We start from the raw sequence: 7,329 nt of genomic DNA, 5'->3' as shown, positions 1-7,329 counted from the left end.
CACAACACTTACATAAATAAGTAAAATACACAAAAGTGAGCAAACATGCGCTTAAGGCATGCACTTCATAAAAAAAGCAATGCTTGAGTCACTCAAGCTTATAAAGTAAAGGGGGAACACCCCTATATATACAAAAGGTAAGGGGTACAAGAGGGGGGCTCCCAAAGGAGTCGTTGGGGAGCCCCCAATGGTGACCAATGGGGGTCCCCAACGACTCTATTGGGGGGGGAATGTACCTTTATAAAAAAGTAAAAAGTAAAAAATAAAAAATAGAAAAAAAAATACAGAAAAAATATAAAAAAAATTACAACATATTCCGAGTGGAATATGCGCAAGATGTGAAATTATAAGAATACCCTTTTCAACTAAAAGAATAATATATATGTAGAGAGAGAAAAAAAAAGAGATATGTATACATATATGATATATATGTATATGTATCTCTATGTATATAAGTATATATATATATATATATATATATATATATATATACTTACAACAATGTTTTTGGAGATACATTTTAACACCCTCCTCAAACTTACGGTGCGATAACCGCAAGTTTGTCAAGAAGGAAATGAAATCTGGGCGAACAAAGAACTTTTGTGAAGAAGTCTGCAAGTTGATACTCAGACGTCACTTACGGTAGATCAATGACCTTCTTCAAGTATTCTTCCTTGACATAATGGCAGTTCATCTTTGTATGCTTTGTTCGCTCGTGAAAGGTGTGATTCTTGGCAATATAAATTGCACTTTTGTTGTCGCAGGAGAGCTTTGTTGGTTCTTTGATAAACACTCACATATCTTCCAAAAGGCGTGGATGTCATGGCTCTATATTATGCTTCAGTGGATGATAGAGAAACCTTCTGTTGCTTTTTACATCACTATGAAATCAAAGACTCACCTAAGAACACACAAAAGCCAGTGGTGGAGTGACGGTTATTAGGGTCACCTCCCCAATCTGAGTCGGTATAAGCAAGTAATTTTAATTCAGAAGAAGATGATAGAAATACTCTCTTATTCACTATTCTCTTCAAATATCTGATGATGCGAAGAACAACACTTATATGAACTGTTCTAGGGGCATGCTGAAACTGACTGGCGATGTGAATAGCATGTGACAAATCAGGTCGAGTAATGCTAAGGTACATTAAAGAGCCTACCAACTGCATGTAAGGAGTAGGATCAGTTAGAGGAACTCTGTCATCAATCTTCATTTTTTATCCCACAACTTCAGAAGTTTCGCAGACTTTGTCATCAGAAATCCCTGACCTGTCAATAATCTCACAAGCAAGTTTAGACTGAGATAAGAAATAACCACATTGAGAATAGGCAACCTCAATTCCAAGAAAATATGTTAGAAAACCCAAATCTGACATCTCAAATTTTGAAGTCGGGATGGACTTAATACCCTTGACTCCTTGAACATCATCACTTGTAATTAACATATCATCAACATAGAGTAATAGTATCACAATCCCTGCATCAGATTTTCTAGTAAACAAAGCAGTGTCAGTATAACAGGAGGAAAAACCATTTTCCAACATTACACTGGCAAATCTATCATACCAGGCTTTGGGGGTCTGTTTCAAACCATAGAGAGCCTTTCGAAGATGAAGAACTTTATCTTTAGAAATCTTCATGCCTGGTGGAGCATCCATATAAACTTCTTCGTTAAGATCACCATTCAAAAAAACATTTTTCACATCCATTTGAAAAATGTTTCAATTTTTAATAGATGCAATAGTAATAAGACATCTAACTGTAACCATTCAGGCTACAGGAGCAAAGGTTTCTTCATAATCAATACCATACTCTTGCCCATATTATTTTGTGACTAAGCAGGCTTTATACATTTCCAGTGATCCATCGCTTTTAGTCATAACCTTAAAAACCCATCGACAACCTATAGTTTTTTTCCTATGGGTAGAGTCTGGAAATCTCAGGTTTTAGCCTTCCTAAGAGCATTAAGTTCATTTTGCATGGCTTCTTGCCATTCTATACATTTGTTAGCTTCTTCAAAATTTCTAGGTTCAAAATAAGAATGAATAGCACTAAGACAAGCCCTATATCGGGGTGAAAATGAATCAAACGAGACAAAATGAGTTGAAGGTCTCATATTCCTTTCAGATCTTCTGTGGTCGAGAGTAGGAACAAACTCACTATAATGATCAATAGCACTTCTAAAGGTATCTTGGTTTCTATGAGAATAGGTTATTGGATTACTTGAAATTCTACCTTCTTTGTTCATTGGGTGAGTCATATTCACCAACATCGCCATCATTTTTCACATCATGGTTTGATTATGCATCATCATCACTAGATATATCATAATTACTTGACAATAAGTCAAATAAGGAGTAATCAACATTTTCTTGTTGAGAAACATTCTTTTCAAAGCCGCTTTCATTTTCTAAGAATGTTACATTTCTTGAGACATATAACTTATCATCTCTAAGGTCATAACAATGAAACCCCTTTTGAGTTTCAGAATATTCAAAAAAAGCACAAGGAATAGCCTTGGGAGAGAGCTTGTCATTCTTATCAGTAAGTATAAAACACTTACACCCAAAGACTCGTAACCTGTTATAATCAAGTTCAAGCTTATGTAATACCTCAAAAGGAGATATTTTTCCCAATATCCTAGATGGTAAGCGATTTATAAGATAAACAGAAGCAAGAGCTGCTTCAGCCCAAAAGTTTTTAGGAATGTTTTGGGATATAAGAAGGGTGTCCTAGTGGTCTTAATGATGTGCCTATGTTTCCTTTAGGCCAACCCATTTTGTTGAGGGGTTCTAGTACAAGACCTTTGGTGAACAATTTTGTTATCCTCAAGGTACTCCTTAAATTGATTGGAGAGATATTCTCCTCCAGAATCACTTCTAAATATCTTTATGTTACTGTTGAATTGATTTTTGATCATTGTATGAAAAGTTTTGAAACACGAAAATACTTCATGTTTGTACTTAAGAAAATAGATCCACGAATATCTGGAAAAATCATCTGCAAAAACTGCATAATAAGAAAAGCCTTCTTTTAAAATAACAGGTGTGGGTCCCCAAACATCTGAATGAACAATTTTGAAAGTTTTAGAAGAGAACATAGTTTTTTGCTCAAAAGGCAAACTTTGCATTTTTCCGAGAATACAATCATTACAAGAAAATGAACTTTTACATAGGTCTTTTGCAAAATGTAAGTAAGATAACTTGGTGATATTAGAATGACCAAGCCTTTTGTGTCACACATTTGTATCTTTGTGTCAGGCAACATTACAAAAAAGTTTTGGAACTTGAAGAGAGTCCATATAGTATAAGTCTCCCTTTTTAAAGCCTTCTCCAATCAATTTCTCGGACCGGCGATCCTTTATTAAACATTTGTCACAAGAGAATTTAATATCGCAACCATGATTCGAGAGTTGAGAAACAGAGAGAAGGTTTAAGTTTAGCTTAGGTATAAATCTAATTTTTGGAATAAAAAAAGTTTTAAAATTACCTATGTCTTTAATTTCAAGAGAGGTTCCATCTGTAGTGGAAACAAAAGATGGAGAAACATTTTTTGAGTAATCGGAAAGCGAAAATATGTTTGGGGACATGTGAAAAGATGCACCAGAGTTCAAAAACCAAGAGACTTTACCTGGAGAGGAAGAAATAGACACGGTGGCACTGGAGGTAGCTCCCTTGAGGAGAGGTTGAAGGGCTTCCACTATTTGACTTAAAGAGAGAGATCCACTTGAAGATGCCTCCTCCTTTTGCGGTACACCGGTGGTAGCCATTGCGAGAAGCTTCTTCCATTTGGAACATATGGATTTGATATGCCCCGGTTCTTTACAGAAATGACAAAAATTTGCTATAGTCATTTTTCTCTCTTTGCCCACCATTTTCACCTTGATTTTGTGGTTTAAAGTGAGGCGGACGATAGACTTTTACATTGTTTTTGGGGTCTTGATACGGCATTGACCCCATCGTTTTCTTTATAATTACAAAAAACCCCAAGAACATTTGATCCTTGTTTACATAAACCTATATGAGTCTCCTCACCACTTAATTTGGTGAGTACATATTTAAGAGAGGGAGGAGTAAACGATGATAGAAGGGATGACCTTATTTGCTCAAATTCGGGCCTTAGCCCATTCAAAAAGTTAAAGAACCGATCTTCTTCAAGTTGCTTGTGACGGAGTTCAATCGCCTCTCCACTCCATTTTGGTTCAAGCATGGCAAGCTCGTCCCAAATGGAAGAAAGATTGGCAAAATATTCCCTAATATTCATTTCACCTTGAGTAAGAGAGAGAGTCTTCTTTTGAAGGTAATACTTATGAGATAAGTCTTTTGACGTATACATTTTCTCAAGATAATGTCAAGCTTCTGATGCTTTCTTGAACTTAATAATGTTGGCATTAATTTTAGTTTCAACGGATGAGAAAAACCAAGAAAGAATCTTGAAATTTTTCATTTCCCATTCATCATGCTTCTTAGAATACTCTTCAAGGGCTTTGATTCTTTCCTCTCCCTCAAGAATCTTGATTTCACTTCCGTTTACCGTGGTTATTTTGGGTTTCGATTCCGGAATTGTGCCTTGCACATAACCCCATAGCTCCTGATGCAGTGCAGGATGGACCTAGATCCATACAGTCTGACCGAGGCAACGGACCCGATTTGCATGAAGGGATTGAAGATCGGACCCATGCACTGGAACCGATCCAGAACGTGGTACTGAGACATGGGGAAGTGGTTCCCTTGCGTACCTACTCCAGACGAGTACGAGGCACTCTAACCCGGACGACCAAGATCCGACAAGAAGAAGACCCGGATCCTGTCTCGGGTCCATGACTGGACCCGCGACCCGGATCCGCCAGCTGATTAGTTAAAACCCTCTCCTAGGGTTTTGTGCGAACACAGAAGATTGACTCTACCACAGCTTTTTTCTCCATCTATTTTTTTTCTATTGCAGCATCTCTTTCTTTCGTTCTTTTTTTGTTTGTTAGTTCCTTACAGCCCAACAACTTTCTGTTGAGTTTTTGCTTCCCTTCATTTCTTTAAATTGTGAGCATTGTTAATCATCAAATAAAGTATTGTTTGAATCCATTGATTCGAGCCTTTGTGGCTACATGTCGATTATGTGCTATTGTCTGCTGCCCAATTGTGCCTTGAAGAAGCAACCCAATGGCAGCATAGTGTTGATCCATTCACAGCAACTCAATCATCAACGTCGGCACCCACGAGGTTAGTTGTTCTCCCTCTCTCGCTGCATCAATTGGTATCAGAGCCTAGGGCTCCCCTCCCTCGAGCGTGATGTCTCAAGAAACGAGGGTTGATCCGGCAAGTGGCAAGGAGCGAGAGGAACACAGCGTTGAGGATCCGGTGCTGCGAGTGCTGGACATGGTGATTAAAATTCAAGAGAATCTTCAGCTCGTCAGCAAAGAGGTTGCGGGTATATCGAAACGTGTGGACGGGATTGACAGACGACTCGTCGCTCTTGAGTCACCATTGGACCAATATGCAATTCTGCTACCAAGATTGGGAGTGGACCTGATTGACGGTGCAGAAGATCGAGTGACTGCCTCTGCGCAAAATAGGCTACCCGACCCCCTTTCAGCCAGACTTTGTCATCGGTGTGCACCTGGTACCCCCTTCCCACCCTGATCTGGTAACTGTGGGCACCTACCACGCCTATTCGGGACCCCTGGCTGGAACTCCACAGCACACGGGTGTGCCCCAGTCCAGGCCACGCCTCCCTGTGGGCCAATCGCAGGCCGGGCCTGGTCTGCAGGACCCCAACGGCACACTGGGCCCTGTTGCAGGCCCGGGCTCGTCGACCCGACCCGGGAAGGACTCACCTTTCTCTCCGGACCCCGCGCGGGGAGGCCCTATGGCAGCACACTGATCATGCATATATTTTAAGGTGAATTAACATTAAAATATGCATGATTTTATGAAAAAAAATGTTTTAAAAACCCAAGTTTATGCTAGTTTTCGTTAAATGAGCTAAAATGATTTCAAAATAGAAAATGTATGAAAAATAGCTTTATTTGTATATTTTAGTATATATTTTAATGTTTGATATTAACATAATAGTTTAGTTTTAGTTTTCAATAAAAATAAAAATAAAAAAATAAAAAATGGAGAAAAATAGTTTTATATTGTTAATAAAATCGTTTTAGTTGTTTGTTTGTTTTGAGAAAAGAAGAAAAAAATAAATATAAATATAAATAGTTAGAGTAGTTTTAATTTTTTTCGAATGAGTTTCTTTGTAAATAAATAAGTTTTGTTTTCAAAATTTTTAACTTTTGAAAATTTTCTAACAAACTGGTTTACACGGTTTGTGGTTTTTTTGAAAAACTGAAAATAAAACAAACTAGTTCAAACCGGTTTGCTTTCTTTTAAAAAAACTAAAAAAAAAACTGAAACTGAAAAAACAAACAGCAACAAACCGGTTCAAACCGGTTTGCTTATTTTTAAAACCCAAAAAAATAAAAAAAAGAGGTGTCTCACTCTGTGCGCCAGAACTCTTCCTCTTCCCCCTCTTTTCCCTCTCTTTCCCCCCTTCTCCACCACCGGCCATTCTTCCCTCCTTCTTCCCCTTCTCCCTCTTTCTCTAATCCTCTTGCCGGTGGAGGCGTTTCAGTCGGGCAACGGCGTACGTGGTGGAGGCCACTTCTTTCTTAACCCTTCCAGCTACAGTTCACGGTAAGTTCTTCATCATCATCTTCTTCTTCTTCTTCTCATTCTCTTCTTCACCTTCTTATTTCCCATTCTTCATCCTCTGTATTTTGTATTTTGTAGCATAGGAATGATCGATTTAATCCAAAAAGAAAAAAAAAAGAAAGAAAGAAAAGAAAATCGAAAAAAAATATATATATGCTTCAGATTTTGATTTCTGCGTTATTTTGTCATTCCTGTTTGATTTCATTTCTGTGTAATTTCTTGTTCGTTTGCATCAGATTGTGATGTCATTTCATCAAATTTCCTGTTTAATTTCAGTTTATTGCAATTTCTTGTTTTCTTATTCCTCATTTTTTTTATTCTCGATTTTCTGCATCGTTTTGATTTAGCATATTTTTTTTATATGCATATGTTTTGATCTTGCAACTTATTTTTCTGCATTTTCTATTATACATTCCTCTAATTTTTTGTTCATTCTTTGTTTTTTTTAGTTTTCTTTATTCAGTTGTTCTTGTTTTTTTTTTTTACATTCCGATTTCATGTTCTTCATTCATATGAATTTCCTGTTTTTCATATTCATTCATTGATTCCCTGTCATTTGTAATTGTAATTTCTTGTTGTTTACTATTCATTTTCCAGCAATTCTTTGTTTTTTTTCTGTTTTACTGTAGTT

Source organism: Nuphar pumila, chromosome 7, assembly GCF_984573655.1.
Source record: "Nuphar pumila chromosome 7, dmNupPumi1.hap1.1, whole genome shotgun sequence".
Lineage (NCBI taxonomy): Eukaryota > Viridiplantae > Streptophyta > Magnoliopsida > Nymphaeales > Nymphaeaceae > Nuphar > Nuphar pumila.
The sequence above is the reverse complement of the archived record's forward strand: the minus strand, read 5'-3'. Positions refer to the sequence as shown.